The sequence below is a fragment of the Bufo bufo genome, chromosome 2 (assembly GCF_905171765.1).
Source record: "Bufo bufo chromosome 2, aBufBuf1.1, whole genome shotgun sequence".
Classification (NCBI taxonomy): Eukaryota; Metazoa; Chordata; class Amphibia; order Anura; family Bufonidae; genus Bufo; species Bufo bufo.
Genome location: NC_053390.1, coordinates 76,010,734 through 76,030,669, shown reverse-complemented (window position 1 = coordinate 76,030,669; position 19,936 = coordinate 76,010,734).

Genomic DNA, 19,936 nt, shown 5'->3' with positions numbered 1-19,936 from the left:
ACTGAGTTTGTAATGAATTGTGGGTATATATACCCATTAGTAAGCACTGTTGTATAGCTTGACAAAGGCCTCATTGAGTAGGCCGAAACGTTGCTGGGAATAAAGTTTTTGGGGTCGTCACCCTATCACCAAAAGCTGGAAGTGCTGCCTCGTTATTTAATGAATACATATCGTGGAGGAGAAGCCGATCTCTGTGAGGAGTTGCACCCAGGGCAAGTGGTCTGACTGTGCTGCTGCGTTATTTGTGATTATATATATATATATATATATATATATATATATATATATATATATATAGAGATGAAAGTTCAAGGCAGCACTCCTAGTAATGAATGTTTGGGTGCCAGCGGTGAAAGCACCTTACCAAGGTGTATAATGTAGAATAAAGAATGACACCGCGGCACATCCATTTGGTGAAGAAAAGTGGGACCCTTTATTCACCCATGCAACGTTTCGGTCCGCTAACTGGGACCATTTTTAAGCAATACAACATTGTGAAGACTGTGAGTATTTATGCAGTCATGATCGATTAACATACATAAGTGACAATTAACAAAGCTTGCAAAAAACAAAGTATCTAATACATGTCATAAAAATAAAAGTGTGACCAGCCCGGAAGGTAACCAAAATCAAAGCCGTGATCGGTATATCCAAAGCTTCCAGGTATGCGTATTCATTGATATTACAGTAAAATACAAAAGTGACAATTAACAGTGAATCAATATCACCTGTAAATGTGTGAGGATAACAGGACCGAGCGTGGTATATTCAAAGCTTCCAGGTATAAACATTGAGTAATATTACAGTAAGTAACAAAAGTTACTTTTGTTACTTACTGTAATATTACTCAATGTATATACCTGGAAGCTTTGAATATACCATATTATGGTTTTGACTTTAGTTATCTTCCGGGCTTGTCACTTTTATATTTATATGAGATGTATTTAGACACCCTTTTTTTGTATGTTTTGTCAATTGTCACTTATGTATGTTAATTGGTTATGACTTCATAAATACTCACAGTCTTCACAATGTTGTATTGCTTGAGAATGGTCCCAGTAAGCGGACCGAAACGTCGCATAGGTGAATAAAGGATTCCACTTTTTCTTCACCAACGGATGTGCCGCAGTGTCATTCTTTATTTTACATCATACACCTTGGTAAGGTGTTTCCACCGCTGGCACCCAAACATTCACCACCAGGAGTGCTGCCCTGAACTTTCATCTATATATATATATATATATATATATATATATATAATCAATGAAAAAGACCGGCACTCGCTGTTGATAATTCTTTCTTTGTATTTATTCAGTCACATGTACAGGCAATAAGTGACGCGTGCGTTTCGGTGCTGCCGCACCTTCCTCAGACTTATCTTATCAGGGATAAGTCTGAGGAAGGTGCGGCAGCACCGAAACGCACGCGTCACTTATTGCCTGTACATGTGACTGAATAAATACAAAGAAAGAATTATCAACAGCGAGTGCCGGTCTTTTTCATTGATTCTACATTGGGACGCCATCCCATAGACTCGTGCACCGTGACCATATACAGCAGTGCCGACCTGTGATTATTATATATATATATATATATATATATATATATAAAACTATAATTACACAGAGTAAAGAAGGTAATATAAAATTAGACAAAATTAAAGGGGACAGAACAAATCAATACTCCATTCAGTTGGGTAGACAGAGATACCCAAGTACAACACTCATCTAACTCTGTCAGTCCCTTAGACTTTGAATGGAGCTGCTCCTCCTCACTGTGGTCATGGACTCAGGTCCCACCGTTTTAGTGATCAGTGGGGGTCCTTGTGGATAGTTGTTAAATGTTGCTTGTTAGAAAACTCCTTTAACTACCTTTGTCGTAAAGGAGAAAATAACAGCATTTGCAAAATAATAGATTGAAGACTTTTTGAAAAACTTGTTTTAAGAAGAGGAGAGCTACAACATATTCAGTACACAGATGTTTTTATGAAAGTTTCTACAAGTCAATTTAGAAACCAGAGCTTGAGGTGAGCACTGACAGACATTATTGATCTGAGGAGCCTCATTAACATTTATTTGATCCGTATGGTGAGCAATTTTATCCAAATTTCCTCATTGGGGATTTCTGTAAAGATGCTTAATATGTCTCATCAGCCCGGAAAAACTAAAATTGGATGTGATGTTGTGTTGTACACAGTTTTGATCTTGAAATAACAAGTCAGAAAGTAAGAATGTAACTTGGAACTGGATTTGGAATACAAAGGGGAGTCCAGTGATGGTTGTGGCGTCTTCATAAAATAGAAATGGCTTTTGTTTCCAGGAATTTATCACATTAATAGAGTTTTCAAATCTGTGTTGAAAGCTAACAAGATAAATAATCCAATGTGCATTTACTTGAATAGTTAATTAATTCCATAGACAGGAATAGATTTTATGTAAATTGTCTTTGTACTTTGGAAGCTGAGTTTTGGACCATTTATAGAAAATCAAGTAATGGCTGATCAACATTGAGGATAGCATCGCTGCTTTATGGAACTGGGGCCATGGGTTCATTTATTATTAAGGGAGTAATCTGCATCAGTTTCAGACGGGGGCGCATTAGAGTCATCAGTAAAATTTAATTTGGGGGCCCACTAAAAAGCTATATGCAAATATTATCTGCTCACACAGTGACAGGCAGCAGCAAGACCTACAAGATGATTCATCATAGGGGGCTCTACAGCGACTTCGAGAAGGTGGCTCCCTGGAAAAAGATGATGCTGGCTGGCCTGTCTCTGTACCTACAAGTCATCTCAGCCTCATGATGCATCTCTAATAATATATTTCATAGTTTGTTAAATAAGCTGCCCACTTTTTTATAATGAACATAGGCTAGTTGAGATGCTGTGCGTTGCTTACGTATATCTAGTGCTGTGCCATGTACCACTTGTGCAGGGGGTGGGGGACTAGGGGACTATCTTGTTTAATGGCCCTCCGGGGGATTCACCTGTTCCCCTGTGGGCCAGTCCGAGCCTGATCTACATCAAGTTGTTACTCTCCCCCTCCCCAGTTTCATCCAGGTACTCTCTCTGCCTGTGGGTCCAATGAGTGAAACATTAGTGAAACAACATTTTACCTTCAATTCTTTGCACTTGTAATTAACTGGGAGTCTAAATCAGATATGCCCACCCTTCCCATAACTCTAATTTGGGTTAACCTCTTGTCTACCGCTGTATGACTTTATACATCCTGGTGGTAGGCTATTATCTGTAACCTGATGGATAAAAGCATTATATCTCCATCTTCTGTCTCCCCGTGGCACTGCAGATTCCAGTGACTGCGCTGTCATTAGACAGCTGCGGTCACAGTGAGGAGTGCTGAGACCAGCAGAAGCCGCCTGGCTGTGTGGCATCCTTGTAGCACCCTGCTACAAGGATCCATTGCAGTGTACAATTTAAAAGCAGGTGGGGAGCACTCTTCTTGACGTGAGAGCGTCCCCTGCTGGCTGTAAAAATTAACTGTGAGCCTACAGGAGTTGAATCAATTCCTTCCTTCCCTGACTGTGGCAGGAAGGGGTTAATTCACTTAAAAAAATAATACATAAATAAAAAGTAAAAAATAAATAAATTATTATTATAATAATTAAATAATTATAATAGTTAAAGTGACGCGGGTGCTGGGGAGGGAGGTAAGTACAATCCGTGTGAGGGGCCCGGGCATTTTGAGGGGGGCCATAATAGGGGTTGGCTTACCCCTTTAATTAAAAAATTCATAAATTAATAAAAAGAGAAAAACAGAAAATAAAAAAATTAAAATGTTATAACAATAGTTACTACTTACTAGTATGAGCAATAGTATAGCAGCTGGCGTACAACCCCTCCTTTTTTGTTCATAAAAAAATCAAATAAAAAATTATATCTATTTGTTTAAGCAAAAGTGTAGTTGAATTTGTGTGTAAAATATACAAAAATGCACACTTTTTTATTTTAAAAATCGAGGTATTAGTTTTTGCTATATTTAGTATAGGGGGTTATTTTATGCGTAAAATATACAAACATACGCTTTTTTGTTTTCATTTATAAAAAAAATGAAAAAATAAAAGCTTAAAATATGCAAATTTCCCAAAGATGAATACCTTCCTTAGGGGGACAACATAAAAAAGTCACTTTGAAGGGGCTTGTAACGTTTTGGTGTTGGGCACATTTTTCTGGCAGTACAGTGCCAAAGAACCAGCAATAGAACAATAGGCCACCAAAATGCACTCCAGTCTTTAGAATTCTTGTGGTAGGCCCTGCCAGTAGATAAATTACACAAGTAGCCTCTTCGCATTAGCACAAATAGCAATTTTCACTGTACAAACATACGGTAATGGTTTTAGAAATGTTTTGTCTTGAAACCTTTTGTAAAAGTTACAAAAAATATTGCTAAGAAATGAAAAATATAAATGTTTTCATAATTTTTAGTTTTCCTTAAATATTTAATTAAAACCTGTCATCTAATGGCACAAAAGAAAGATCTAAGATGCCCCGTCAAAAATAATATCAAATACCTTCAGGTTGGCTTAGAAATTAATCAGTTTTTTGCAGTTAGATAGGCTTATTGCTAAAAACTGAAAAACTTGCCTGGTAAGGAAGGGGTGTAAACACTGCGGTAATGAAGTGGTTAACCCTTTGACGCCCAGCGCTGTACATGTACGGTGCAACTGGACTTGACTTAACACCCAGCGCTGTACATGTACGGCGAAAGGTCCGCGGGGCTCTGGGGAACGATCAGGGGGAGTCGCGGCAATAGGCCTGCTCTTACCGGCAGGCAGCCATGCACAAAGAAGAAAAGAAGAAGAAAGAAGAAGAAGAAAGAAGAAAAACATCTGGAATAGCTGCACAGATTTCATTTTTTTCATTTGCAGCTGTTCCAGATCCCTAAACCACACTCCGTCCCTGTACCTTCCCGCCATCCCCTCCCTAAACCCCAGCCCCCCGTCCCCCTGTCCTTTTTTTACGGACGCCATTTGGTCTGTGCACTTTGTTTTCCTCTTTTCATATTTTTTTTTTACCATTTTCCAGCTCTGCACCACTTTTTCTGCGTGCAAGCTGTGACCGCCAAGTGCTGTTCAGTGCATACCTGCCTGATCAGCATCTGCGGATTATTTGTGCTGATTTTTTGGCAAATTTTTCATTTTTTTTGTTAAAAAAAGAAGAAAAAAAGTAGTTATTGCTTTATATAAATATACAGTGATGCTCAGTTCGCAGTGTTCTCCAGCGAACACATGCGGGCTGCCATCTTTAGTAAGGTAGACTCACTCGTCCGGCGATGCACAGGTAAGCCCTGTGCCGGGAGCCAGTCTGAAATCAAATGCTGTCACCGGGAGCAGGCAGTTCCGAGAACAGCCCGATGAAGGCCACTGGCGGCTGTTCCCGGAACTGCTCCCGGTGACTGCATTTGATTTCAGACCGGCTCCCGACACAGGTAAGGGCTTACCTGTGCATCGCCGGACGGGTGAGTCTACCTTACTAAAGATGGCAGCCCGCATGTGTTCGCTGGCGAACACTGCGAACTGACCATCACTGTAAATATATATAGAGTTCTATATTTCTATATATATATATAGCTATAAGTAAAATTTCTAAACAGTGTTCACTGTAGTGAATTTTTATACTACAGTTTTTGCACGCACGCACGATCTGTGTGTGTGCGTGCTGCAGAGCACCGATCAGTAGTGTGGTCCGTAGCATCTGCACATTTTTGAGGTTTTGGTTTTTTCTTGGTGTGAAAAAGATCTGCAGTTAGGCTAGGTCTACACGACGACATTCGTCGAGCGACATTTTGTCGCACCAATGTCACGCGACAATTTTTATAATGATAGTCTTTGGTGTCGCACTGCGACATGCTGCGATTGCGACACTCGAAAAAAAAACTGTGCGACACCATAGACTATCATTATAAAAATTGTCACGCGACATTGGTGCGAGAGTGTAGTTGTGCCCTATGTGTCGCGGGACTTATTGTCGCGCGACACATGTTGTCGTGTAGAACTAGCCTTAGACCTTTGCACATTTTTTTGTTTTTTTTGGTGTGAAAAAAGACCTGCAGTTAGTGGTAGTTAGTTAGATATATACTGTATATGGTATATAAATTTAAGTTAGTGTGAGTTTAGGTTTTTGCACAAATGCACCATCTGCGTAAGTGCATTTTGCAACCACTGAGCACCAATCAGTAGTGTCCATTACTGATTGCGTCTGCTCAGTTTGCACTGCAAGTTTTTATTTGTTGCAGAAAATACTTTTTTTGTGCAGCAAATACTTTTTTGTGCAGAAAATACTTTTTTGTTTTACAACTTTTCTTCTAAATTTAATTTAAAATTAATTACAAGCACCTTCATTACAAACACTACATACACACCCCTCACACTAAATTAAGGTTTACACATTTCACACATCACACCCCCAATAAAAATGTCCCATTCATTCCAACGTGTATACTCAGCTGAAGAGGCATACGCCATCCTTGCCTCCGATACTGAGTCTGCCAGTGAGGGAAAAGAGGATGCCACTTTCCTCTATTCCTCTACCCCCTCATCATCATCATTCACTGATGAAGGACCCTCTAGAAGGCGCCCCAGGGTAGCATAGGAGGCAGCCCCCCAGAGTGAGCCCACATGGACCCCACCCCCTGAGAATTATCAGCCCTAAATTCCAGAGTTTGTGGCAAACTCTGGACTCCAAATTGACTGCACGGGCTTCACAGAAATAGATTTTTTCAAAATCTTTTTCTCAGAAGATTTTATAAATTTGATGGTGACCCAAACAAATTTATACACCCTTACGCTAGACCCTAGGTTTGATCCCAGTAAGTGCAGCAGAGATGATGACATTTTGGGGACTTGTTCTGCATATGGGTGTTGTAAGAAAAAACAACCATTAGGCAATATTGGAGTTTGGACATTTTCTACCAGACTCCAATTTACAGTCAGACCATGACCCGGAATCGATTTGATTCAATTCGGAAATTCCTACACTGCAATGACAATGCACAGTGCCCACCCCAAAACGACCCAACATTTGACCGTTTGTTCAAGGTTAGGCCCGTCATTGACCACTTCAGCACAAAGTTTGGGGAGGTGTACAACCCTGATAAAAATGTATGTGTAGATGAGTCCCTATTACTGTTCAAATGGAGGATTAGATTCCGCCAGTACTTGACTAGCAAATGGGCAAAGTATGGCATAAAGTTATACATGCCCCTGTACATGGTACTACTACCACAGTCCCCAAACCTGTTTGTATCCTCGATTAAAACAGGCAAATGGGAGGGGTGGATCTTTTAGATCAACTTCTAAAGCCGTACAGTGCCACACGAAAAACAAAAGTGTGGTACAAAAAGCTGGCTGTACATATTGTACAGTCGTGGCCAAAAGTTTTGAGAATTAGATAAATATTGGAAATTGGAAAAGTTGCTGCTTAAGTTTTTATAATAGCAATTTGCATATACTCCAGAATGTTATGAAGAGTGATCAGATGAATTGCATAGTCCTTCTTTGCCATGAAAATTAACTTAATCCCAAAAAAAACTTTCCACTGCATTTCATTGCTGTCATTAAAGAACCTGCTGAGATCATTTCAGTAATCGTCTTGTTAACTCAGGTGAAAATGTTGACGAGCACAAGGCTGGAGATCATTATGTCAGGCTGATTGGGTTAAAATGGCAGACTTGACATGTTAAAAGGAGGGTGATGCTTAAAATTGTTAACCATGGTGACCTGCAAAGAAATGCGTGCAGCCATCATTGCGTTACATAAAAATGGCTTCACAGGCAAGGCTATTGTGGCTACTAAGATTGCACCTCAATCAACAATTTATAGGATCATCAAGAACTTCAAGGAAAGAGGTTCAATTCTTGTTAAGAAGGCTTCAGGGCGTCCAAGAAAGTCCAGCAAGCGCCAGGATCGTCTCCTAAAGAGGATTCAGCTGCGGGATCGGAGTGACACCAGTGCAGAGCTTGCTCAGGGATGGCAGCAGGCAGGTGTGAGCGCATCTGCACGCACAGTGAGGCAAAGACTTTTGGAAGATGGCCTGGTGTCAAGAAGGGCAGCAAAGAAGCCACTTCTCTCCAAAAAAAACATCAGGGACAGATTGATCTTCTGCAGAAAGTATGGTGAATGGACTGCTGAGGACTGGGGCAAAGTCATATTCTCCGACGAAGCCTCTTTCCGATTTGTTTGGGGCATCTGGAAAAAGGCTTGTCCGGAGAAGAAAAGGTGAGCGCTACCATCAGTCCTGTGTCATGCCAACAGTAAAGCATCCTGAGACCATTCATGTGTGGGGTTGCTTCTCATCCAAGGGAGTGGGCTCACTCACAATTTTGCCCAAAAACACAGCCATGAATAAAGAATGGTACCAAAACACCCTCCAACAGCAACTTCTTCCAACAATCCAACAACAGTTTGGTGAAAAACAATGCATTTTCCAGCACGATGGAGCACCGTGCCATAAGGCAAAAGTGATAACTAAGTGGCTCGGGGACCAAAACGTTTACATTTTGGGTCCATTGCCTGGAAACTCCCCAGATCTTAATCCCATTGAGAACTTGTGGTCAATCCTCAAGAGACGGGTGGACAAACAAAAACCCACTAATTCTGACAAACTCCAAGAAGTGATTATGAAAGAATGGGTTTCTATCAGTCAGGAATTGGCCCAGAAGTTGATTGAGAGCATGCCCAGTCGAATTGCAGAGGTCCTGAAAAAGAAGGGCCAACACTGCAAATATTGACTCTTTGCATAAATGTCATGTAATTGTCGATAAAAGCCTTTGAAACTTATGAAGTGCGTGTAATTATATTTCACTACATCACAGAAACAACTGAAACAAAGATCTAAAAGCAGTTTAGCAGCAAACTTTGTGAAAACTAATATTTGTATCATTCTCAAAACTTTTGGCCACGACTGTACAGATGGCAATGTGCAATGTGTACATGCTTTTTCATTCTTCGGGCCACAGAGGAACTTTCCTTCAGTTCCAAGAGGTGGTAATCAAGGCCCTAATTTTTCAAAACCAGGCAGAGGAGGGTCCCAGTACTTCAGGAAGTTACGATGCCCGTGTTGTAGCAGGGCAGCATTTTCCAGGTCAAGTCCCCCAGACAGCAAGGAAGGGAAGGACCCAAAAAAGATGCAGGGTGTGTTCCAAAAGGGGGTTAAGGAAAGACACCATTTACCACTGTGAAACCTGCCCTGAAAAACCTGGCCTGTGCATGCAGGTGTTTCAGAATCTACCACATATCCATGGAGTATTAATTTTATTTCATCCTTTATGCTCCCTGTAATATCTCCACTATATATCTCTGATTTAGTCCACCTCGCTTGCATATCCACTTTCAAACAACCACTACATATTCTTTTCTGCGAGACAAAAGTTAGGTCAAAAATGCCCTTTCCACCACTTAAAATGTTCGTACGGGGGTGCTCCTTCCGAAATGGGGTCATTTCTTGTTTGTTTGTTTTTCTGGGGACCTCAAGAATTTATTTAATGCAACATGGCATCTAAAATACATGTCTGTTTATTCAGGCTTGCAAAAAACATATTTTGCAGTTTGCCTCTAGAGCCCTGCTATGCGCCCGTACAGCAAGCCACAAGCACATATGGGGTGTTTGCAAAAAGGGGAGAAAATGGGGAACATATACTGGGGTGTATTTTCTCCTTTAACCCCTTGTGAAAGTGAAAAATTGGGGTCTGCTAGTAATTTTTCATTTTTACAAATGTGTGTTTTCAAATAAGTATTTCTGTCTTCTGTGAGACTACTGTTTGCTGAAAAGTACCCTTTCCCCCACTTAAAATGTTCGTACAGGGGTGCTCTGTCTGAAATTGGTTCCCTTCTTGGGGTTTTTCATTTCTGGGGACCTCAGGAATTTATTTAATGCAACATGGCAGCTAAAATCCATGTCTGTTTAATTAGGCCTGCAAAAACAATATTTTGCAGTTTGCCTCTAGAGCCCTGCTATGCGCCCGTACAGCAGGCTACAAGCACATATGGGGTGTTTGCAGAAGGGGGAGAAAATGGGGAACATATACTGGGGTACATTTTCTCCTTTTACCCTTTGTGAAAGTGAGAAATTGTGGTCTGCTTGTAATTTTTCATTTTTACAAATGTGTGCTTTGAAATGCTTTCACAAGAATTTCTGTCTTCTGTGAGACACCTGTTTGCTCAAAAGTACTTTTTCCACCACTTAAAATGTTCGTACTGGGGTGCTCTTTTCAAAATGGGGTCACTTCTTGGGGTTTTTCATTTCTATGGAACTCAGGAATTTATTTAATGCAACATGGGAACTAAAATCTATGTTTGTTTATTCAGGCCGCAAAATACTGATTAAGGGGTGCTATATACTTTCTTCCACAAAAATACTGATTGATGGGTGATATTGCTATATACCTTCTTCCACCAAATACTGATTGAGGGCTGCGATACACCTGCTTCCACAAAATACTGAATGAGGGGTGCCATATACCTGTGTCCGCCAAATACTGATTGAGGGGTGCTATATACCAGTTTCCGCCAAATACTGATTGAGGGGTGCCATATACCTTATTCCACAAAATACTGATTGAGGGTGCTATTGCTATATACCTTCTTCCACCAAATACTGATTGAGGGCTGCGATACATCTGCTTCCACAAAATACTGATTGAGGTGTGCCATATACCTGTTTCCGCCAAATACTGATTGAGGGGTGCTATATACCTTCTTCCACAAAATACTGATTGAGGGGTGCTATTGCTATATACCTTCTTCCACCAAATACTGATTGAGGGCTGCAATACACCTGCTTCCACAAAATACTGATTGACAGGTGCCATATACCTGTTTCCGCCAAATACTGATTGAGGGGTGCTATATACCTGTTTCCGCCAAATACTGATTGAGGGCTGCTATATACTTGTTTCCGCCAAATACTGATTGAGGGGTGCCATATACTTCCTTGCACAAAATACTGATTGTGGGTGCTATTGCTATATACCTTCTTCCATCAAATACTGATTGAGGGGTGCTATATACTTTCTTCCACAAAATTCTGATTGAGGGGTGCTATTGCTATATACCTTCATCCACTAAATACTAATTGAGGGCTGTGATACACCTGCTTCCACAAAATACTGATTGAGGGGTGCAATATACCTGTTTCCGCCAAATACTGATTGAGGGGTGCTATATACCTGTTTCTGCCAAATACTGATTGAGGGGTGCTATATACCTGTTTCCGACAAATACTGATTGAGGGGTGCTATATACCTGTTTCCGCCAAATACTGATTAAGGGGTGCTATATACCTGTTTCCGCCAAATACTGATTGAGGGGTGCCATATACCTTCTTCCACAAAATACTGATTGAGGTGTGCTATTGCTATATACCTTCTTCCACCAAATTCTGATTGAGGGCTGTGATACACCTGCTTCCGCAAAATACTGATTGAGGGATGCCATATACCTGTTTCCGCCAAATACTGATTGAGGGGTGCTATATACCTGTTTCCGCCAAATACTGATTGAGGGGTGTTTTATACCTTTTTCTGCCAAATACTGATTGAGTGGTGCTGTGACAAACTCCCGGAGGTTGCCACGAGTGCTTGGAGAGGACTACTTGCCAGCCTCTTACCCTGTGATTATGGTCCCATGTTGAATGCACCGGTTTTGTGCAGAAAAGCCATGAGTACAGCCAGGCCAAAGAGACTTGTACTAACTTTTGAATTCCTGGTCTAATTCGTGCCATTTTGGGATGTGTTAAATGTCTATATGTATTGTAAAGGGTGGGACATTGTATGTTTGAGTAAGTGATGTCTGTTCCATTGTCTCTCTGTGTGTATTGGCAATTGTCCTCTGTCCTGGAGACAACCGAGTTGTAATTTGATTGTCTCTCAGGACAGAGGGCAATGTGTATTCTCCTGCCTGTGTTGATTATGTTAACCATGGTGTATCATGATTATATCACAGACAGAGGGGAGGAGTCTATGTGGGTTGTAACCTTTGTGTTATGGGTTAATGTATGTTTGTTGTGGGTGTCTCCCTTGCATGGGAGCAGGGGATAAAAGCAATTGTATTTTTTCAATGTGAGGCCTTCTAGTAAAGTATTTCTAGCATTCAGCTTGGGCTAATGTATAGACTTATTTGGCGATACCGGCGATACCGGCGATAATAGCGATTTATTGCTCTGTGGATTATTTGGCTGTGCTATTTCAAGGGGAGAAGGGAATACTAGACGGTGACACGGATGATACCGTCACAACTGGTGGCAAGCAGCGGGATTTTCCCTTCTTTTTCCCTGCACAGAGGATTCAAGGAAGGCACTAGTGTATGGTGCATGGAGGGCAACGCTGGCACTCGTGCAGCAACCCTGGCTTTGAAGGAGCTCAAGGGACAGAGCTAGCTACCGGGCAGCGTTTCTATCCACAGCAACATGGAAGAGGAGTTTCACTGGAGGTTGCAGCAGTACTTGGCCCAACAGGATGGGCCTTTATCAGAGGAGGGCATACTGGACTACAGAGATGCCACTTGAAAGGGGCTGTGGTATGACGCCTTAGAGGAGGTACAGCGGCAGCGGAGAGAGAGCCTTCCCGGTGAGGAACAGAGATTCCAGGTACTCGTGGCCCTGCGGTCACCCTTCCTAGGAGAGTAACCCTTGGCTGAGTGGGTGACAGAACTGTGGACCCTGATTTGCAGGGAGTTGTGGCTGGACAAAGCGTACAGGGCACTAAAGTGGTATGCCACCCAGCGCAACCCATGGATGACTAACCACTATCTGCCAGAGGGAGAGGATTATAATGGTCCGGGCTTACTGTGGGAAGCCTTTGATGAGGGCGATGACTTTGGATGCCCCACAGAATGTCGGTTCTGGGACATCCACGACATCAGGGAAACCGAGCTGTACCTTCCCCGAGCAGACGACTTTGGGCCAGACCTGATGCATCTAGTCACCATGGAGTGGGAGCTGGAGCAGAGCTACCGTCAACTGTTCAACCTAGCTCAACCACCATCCCTCAGCCCAGAGGATTGCCTGGAAATTATACCCTCTTTTGCCCAACCGACCTCCGAGGTGAGCAACCTCATAGACTTGTCCTGGGACGACCCACAGATGGCAGGCGGAGATGGGACCGAGGTCTCTCTACCAGCCCTACAGGGATGCTGGGCCGCCTGCCCAGATCTCCAGCGGCAGTGCATATCACAGGGAGAGGAGACAACCGGTCTCTCTACCCAGCGGCAACCTGAGTTCCAGGGGGAAGAGATGCTGGGTCCCTCTGCCCTACAGCAACCAGAGTCCTGGGGAGAAGAGGCAACCGGCCTCACCTTCCAACAGCAGCCGGAGATACCGGGAAAAGGGGAACACAAACCCCTCTACACGGGCGCAGATGAGACCGCGGGCTCTGTGCCAGTCCTACAGGGATGTTGGACGGTCGGTCCAGATCCCCAGCCATCTCCGCAGGGATACCAGGAGGAGGAGGTAAGCGAGCCCTCCCCTTCCCAGCTACTTCCCAACCGAGTTCTGGGGGCAGGGGATGAGCCTGCGATACCCACTGATCCCTCCAACCGAGTTCTGGGGGCAGGGGATGAGCCTGCGATACCCACTGATCCCTTCCCAGCAGAAGAGCTGGCATCCGGGCAGAGCGCCGCTAGCCTCTGCTCCACCGACCCCCTTGTCACAGGGCTGGCTTGCACCCCCCTCACCCCAGCAGAAGAGCTGGCATCAGGGCAGAGCGCCGCTAGCCTCTGCTCCACTGACCCCCTTGTTACAGGGCTGGCTTGCACCCCCCTCACCCCAGCAGAAGAGCTGGCATCAGGGCAGAGCGCCGCTAGACTCTGCTCCACCGACCCCCTTGTTACAGGACTGGCTTTCACCCCCCTCGCCCCAGCAGAAGTGCTGGCATCAGGGCAGAGCGCCGCTAGCCTCTGCTCCACGGACCCCCTTGTTACAGGACTGGCTTGCACCCCCCTCGCCCCAGCAGAAGTGCTGGCATCAGTGCAGAACACCGCTGGCCGCTGTTCCCCAAGTAGCCCCAGCGGTTTGCCTAGCTGCGCCAGGGAGACTGAGGATGCGGAACTGTTCCACCACAACCTGGGACCTACAGACTAGTACAGTCCCTGGTGGGTGAGCTACCCTGTTAACTATTTACCGTGGGTGGGCAACTCCGCTAATGTTTCTTTGTGGGTGGGCTTCCCGACTAATCTAGGTACTGACCGACAGGAGGTCAGATACCTGTTTAGTCTTAACCCCAAAGGGAAGATATGTGACAAACTCCCCTCTTTTGAGGTTGCCACGAGTGCTTGGAGAGGACTACTTGCCAGCCTCTTACCCTGTGATTATGGTCCCATGTTGAATGCACCGGTTTTGTGCAGAAAAGCCATGAGTACAGCCAGGCCAAAGAGACTTGTACTAACTTTTGAATTCCTGGTCTAATTCGTGCCATTTTGGGATGTGTTAAATGTCTATGTGTATTGTAAAGGGTGGGACATTGTATGTTTGAGTAAGTGATGTCTGTTCCATTGTCTCTCTGTGTGTATTGGCGATTGTCCTCTGTCCTGGAGACAACCGAGTTGTAATTCAATTGTCTCTCAGGACAGAGGGCAATGTGTATTCCCCTGCCTGTGTTGATTATGTTAACCATGGTGTACCATGATTATATCACAGACAGAGGGGAGGAGTCTATGTGGGTTGTAACCTTTGTGTTATGGGTTAATGTATGTTTGTTGTGGGTGTCTCCCTTGCATGGGAGCAGGGGATAAAAGCAATTGTATTTTTTCAATGTGAGGCCTTCTAGTAAAGTATTTCTAGCATTCAGCTTGGGCTAATGTATAGACTTATTTGGCGATACCGGCGATACCAGCGATAATAGTGATTTATTGCTCTGTGGATTATTTGGCTGTGCTATTTCAAGGGGAGAAGGGAATACTAGATGGTGACACGGATGATACCGTCACAGGTGCCATATACCTTCTTCCAGAAAATACTGATTGAGGGGTGCTATTGCTATATACCTTTTTCCACCAAGTACTGATTGAGGGCTGCAATATACCTTCTTCCACAAATACTGTTCTTCTCTACGGACTTAGACAGAGGGTCATTTAGAAAATGACAGGCAGAGGAAGAGGCAGACCGTTCTGCAGGGATGGTAGGGCTCGGGCAGGTGCACCAGGCCAGAGCCTAAGTGGGAAGTTGGAAAAGGCGCATGCGATAACTTCAAAGGGCGAACCAGAGTTGCTTGAGTGGCTCACTCAGCCTTCCGCTTCTGCACCCTCCTCATCCTCTGTATCTGCACCCCCCTCACTCTCTGCTGTGTGCACCCCCAAAGGCACCACCACCATAGCCTCTCCACTCGAGCCAGAGGAATTATTTTCCCATCCATTTGCAGACCTTACCGATGCGCAGCCATTCTTGACATCGGATGAGGAAGAGGAGGTAGCAACGGCCGCCACCTAGCGGTCTGACAACAGTACCCAGATCAGCCCAAGGAGGGTGGTCCCCGCTGTTGCTGCCTATTCCGAGATCTCTAATGGTGAACGTGACGATGATGACGTGTCGAAGGAGGAAGAGGAGGGGAGTTCAGAGGCAGGGACGGAGCAGTAGATAGGGAGGAGAAGCAGACAGAACTCGCAGTGCATAGGAGGCAAAAAGCAGACTGCAAATGTACTTGGAGCGAGCCATCCACCATGCACGGTCACATCTTGCGCTTCCAGGACACCAGCACATGGCTCCGCAGTGTGGGCTTTTTTTAACGTGTCAGCTGCTGATAATAGTGTTGCCATCTGCAGCCTGTGCTGTCAACGCATAAGTCACGGTAAGCCCAACACTCACCTAGGGATGACCGCCCTAAGAAGGCACCTGGCCTCCCATCACCGAGCCCAGTGGGAGCAATGCCGTCAGAACCCACAAATCCACACTCCTGGCGCTTCCCGTCCTGCCTCTTCTCCTTCTCATCTCTACTCCCATTTGTCATTCACTCCACCTTCCACCATGCCGTTGTCGCTTTAATCTGGCACAAGATAAGCTTTTGTGGCCCGAATGTTCAAATGTAAAAAAATGGTGAGGCTGGATAATCCTCTTGCCCAACTGCTGACTGCTGGCTTGTCGGAACTGCTAGCCCGCCAACTACTGCCATATAAATTGGTGGACTCGGAGGCCTTTAGAAAATTTGTGGCCAATGGCACATTGCAATGGAAGGTCCCGGGAAGGAAATATTTCTCCCAGAAGGTCATCCCTGAACTATATGGCCACGTTCAGCAGCAAGATAATATATCTCTGGCACACAGTGTTGGTGCCAAGATACATCTGACCACAGACACGTGGTCTAGCAAACACGGGCAGGGAAGGTACATAACTTTTACTGCCCACTGGGTGAACCTTCTGACGGCCGTCAAGCATGTAACCCGTAGCTCCTGTGTGGATTTGGTGTTACCGCCACAGATTGCATGCAGGCCTGCCTCTTCTTTTCCTCCTCCTACTCCATCCTCCGTCTCCTCCTTGGCTGACTCCTCTTCCACTGCTACCGCATCTTTCGCTGCACCCCCCAAGTTCCCTAGAACCTATTCGACGTGCCAGGTGAGACGTTGCCATGCTGTGCTGCGGCTGTTGTGCCTGGAAGCCAAGATCCACACCGGTCCTGCACTCCTTTCAGCTCTGCGGTCACAGGCCGATCAGTGGCTGACCTCGTTTAATTTGACAGTTGGTAAAGTAGTGTGCGACAGCAATGCCAATCTGCTGAGCACGCTGAAACAGGGCAAAATGACACACGTTCCGTGCATGGCACACGTCCTCAACTTAGTCATGCGGCTATTCGTTGCCAAATAACCCGGGGTCTAGGACGTCTTGCGGCAGGCCAGGAAAATCTCTGGACATTTTAGAAGATCTTACACGGCCATGGCTCGCCTTGCTGACGTTCAGTGGCGACACCACTTGCCCGTCAGACGTCTGATTTGTGACTGCCCGACGCGCTGGAACTCCACCTTGTATATGCTTGATAGGCTGCTCCAGCAGAAACATGCCGTTAACGACTACCTGTACGAACTCTGCGGCAGGACAGGTTCTGGGAGCTTGTTTTTTTCCACTGCACCAGTGGCTGTTCATGCGCGATGCATGCAGACTTCTGCGGCCATTTGATGAGATCACCAAACTGGTCAGTCGCAGCCAGGGCGCCATCAGTGACATCGTACCTTACATCTTCTTTCTGAAGCGTGCATTGCATCGTGTCATTGATTAAGCCGTCGAGTAGCAGGAGCTGAAAGATGAGGAAGTCGCAATGCTGAATGAATTCCCAGGGGGGTCTACTCCATCTGAGACAAGTCAGGAGTCTGAAGAGGAGTCAGAGGAGGATGGTGGTTGGGGGAAGATGTGTTGGTCATTTTGGATATGAGATCATTCTGGCAGCCAACCCATCGACAGCCGCCCCCCGGATCCAGCCTCAGGGAATGCCGAGACCGACAGGTGTCCTACTACTTCGGGTTAATGGTTGATGTGGACACTTTGAGAAGCAAGGAACCCCTTGACTACTGGGTGTGCAGGTTTGACCTGTGGCCAGAGCTGGCATAATTTGCCATGGAACTCTTAGCTTGCCCCTTGTCGAGTGTCCTGACTGAACGGACGTTCAGCGAAGCAGGATGGATCCTGTCCAATAAGCACACTCGCCTAGCTCAAGACAGTGTGGACTACCTGTCACAACCAGACAGCTGAGAAGCTCTGACAGGAGCCTTCCAGATCCTCCTCCTTGAGTTTCTTTGTTTTGGTTTCAGTTCCTCATCTCGTTAGTCTATCTCAGCTGTCATGCAGTTGGACTGATTGCTTCCCTTTAAGTTCCTCCCCATAATGCAGTAGTGTGCGGCTTATACAACTTCCTGAAGTGTGTGTGCATGCTGTTCCTATTTCCCAGTCCTCTGCAAGATAAGTGCTGTTCCTTTATTTGTGATTTTCTGTCTGCTGGATTTCAGGAGACCCTGACTCCCTCCGTGTCTGGTGTAGGGAGCCGGTGGTCGTGTCCCCTCACTATTGTAGGGTCTTCAGGTATTAGATAGCCGAGGTACGTGGATATGCGCCCATCCACCTTTGGGGTGTTCGCATAGGCTGAGCAGTCAGGGAGAGTGGCAGGTCTCATGCAGGGGTCTCCCTTTTGTTCCTTAGTTGTGGATCCAGTGAGTCATTGATTATATTGCATTGTCTTGTTTCCTGTACACCATCCGTGACATTATAAGCCGCCAAAACCGTCTCAAGCATGGATCCGGTTTCACTTTTGGCTGAACGCTTCCAGGGTCTTTCATTGGAGGTAGCTGATCTCAGTAAGACTTTTTCTCAGTTTCAAGTGACCGGTTCAGCTTGCGTTCATGGAGTTTGTTCTGAGCCTAAGATCTCGCTCCCGGATACGTTCTCCGGGGGTAGTGAGTATTTTGTGCGTTTTAGAGAGGCTTGCAAACTCCATTTTTTCGCCTTCTTCCCCATTCCTCTGGTGATGAGGAACGGAGGGTGGGGATCATTATATCGCTGCTCAGGGGTAACGCTCAGTCCTGGGCCTTTTCGCTGCCGGAAGGGGCACGGCCCCTCCGTTCAGTGGATGAATTCTTTTTAGCCCTGGGTCAGATATATGATGATCCAGATCGTATTGCTCTGGCTGAGTCTAGACTACGTCTGTTATGCCAGGGTAAACAATCCGCAGAGATATACTGCTCAGAATTTCGGAGATGGGCAGCTGATACTGGTTGGAATGATGCTGCACTCCGAAGTCAATTTTGCCATGGTCTTTCAGAGGGATTGAAAGATGCATTTGCCTTTCATGAGAGACCTACCTCCTTGGATTCTGCTATGTCTCAGGCCGTTCGTATTGACAGGCGTCTTAGAGAGAGAAGAGATATCTCTCCTTCCTGTCATACTCAGTCCCGGGACAGTGCAGCGGTCTCATTCTGTGCGCAGGGGTCTCAGTCGCTGTCAGCCCCTTCTGAGCAGGAGCCCATGCAGCTGGGGTTGATTGCCTCTGACAATAGAAGATTCAGCCCGCATGGGAGGGTTTGTTTTTGTTGTGAAGGTATAAATCATTTGGCAAATGTTTGTCCCTCTAGGAGATTCAGGCAGTTTTCTGGGAGTAATAAAGAAACAAAAAGGAAAAAATCTTTTAAAAATGTTCCATCTGTTACTATTGGCAGGGTTGAGGCGGAAATTGAAGGTTTTCCGTTTGCTTGTAGTTCCCGTTTTGTCCTGCCTGCTAGGGTGGCGATAGAGAGCAAGAGCATTTTTGGTGAGATTTTTGTGGATAGTGGAGCAGCTGTCAATCTCATTGATAATCAATTTGCAATAACTCATGGTTTCCAGGTATGCACTTTGGGAAAGGATATTCCTGTTTTTGCTATTGATTCCGCTCCACTTTCTCAGAAATCATTAAAGGGCATAGTTCACAATATCCGTTTATTTGTGAGTGATGCTCATGTTGAGGATGTGTCATGTTTCGTCCTTAGCGGTTTGCCTACTCCTCTAGTGTTGGGGCTACCCTGGCTCACTAAACATAACCCCACCATTGATTGGCAAGCGAGGCAAATAAATGGTTGGAGTGACTTTTGCAGAGAGAATTGCCTCATGACATCTGTTTCTGAGGTTTCTACTAAGACTGTACCACCTTTCCTCTCTGAATTTTCGGATGTCTTCTCTGAGAGTAGAGTTCAGGATTTGCCTCCGCACAGGGAGTACGATTGCCCTATTAATCTCATCCCAGGCGCTAAGCTGCCTAAATCTCGTTTATACAATCTTTCCCAACCTGAGAGGGTCACTATGCGTGCTTATATCTCTGAGAGTCTGAGAAAAGGACACATACGACCCTCGAAGTCACCTGTTGCCGCTGGTTTTTTCTTTGTTAAGAAAAAAGATGGTTCTTTAAGACCTTGTCTGGATTTCAGGGAGCTGAACAGTATCACTATTCGTGACCCTTATCCGCTTCCTCTGATCCCGGAC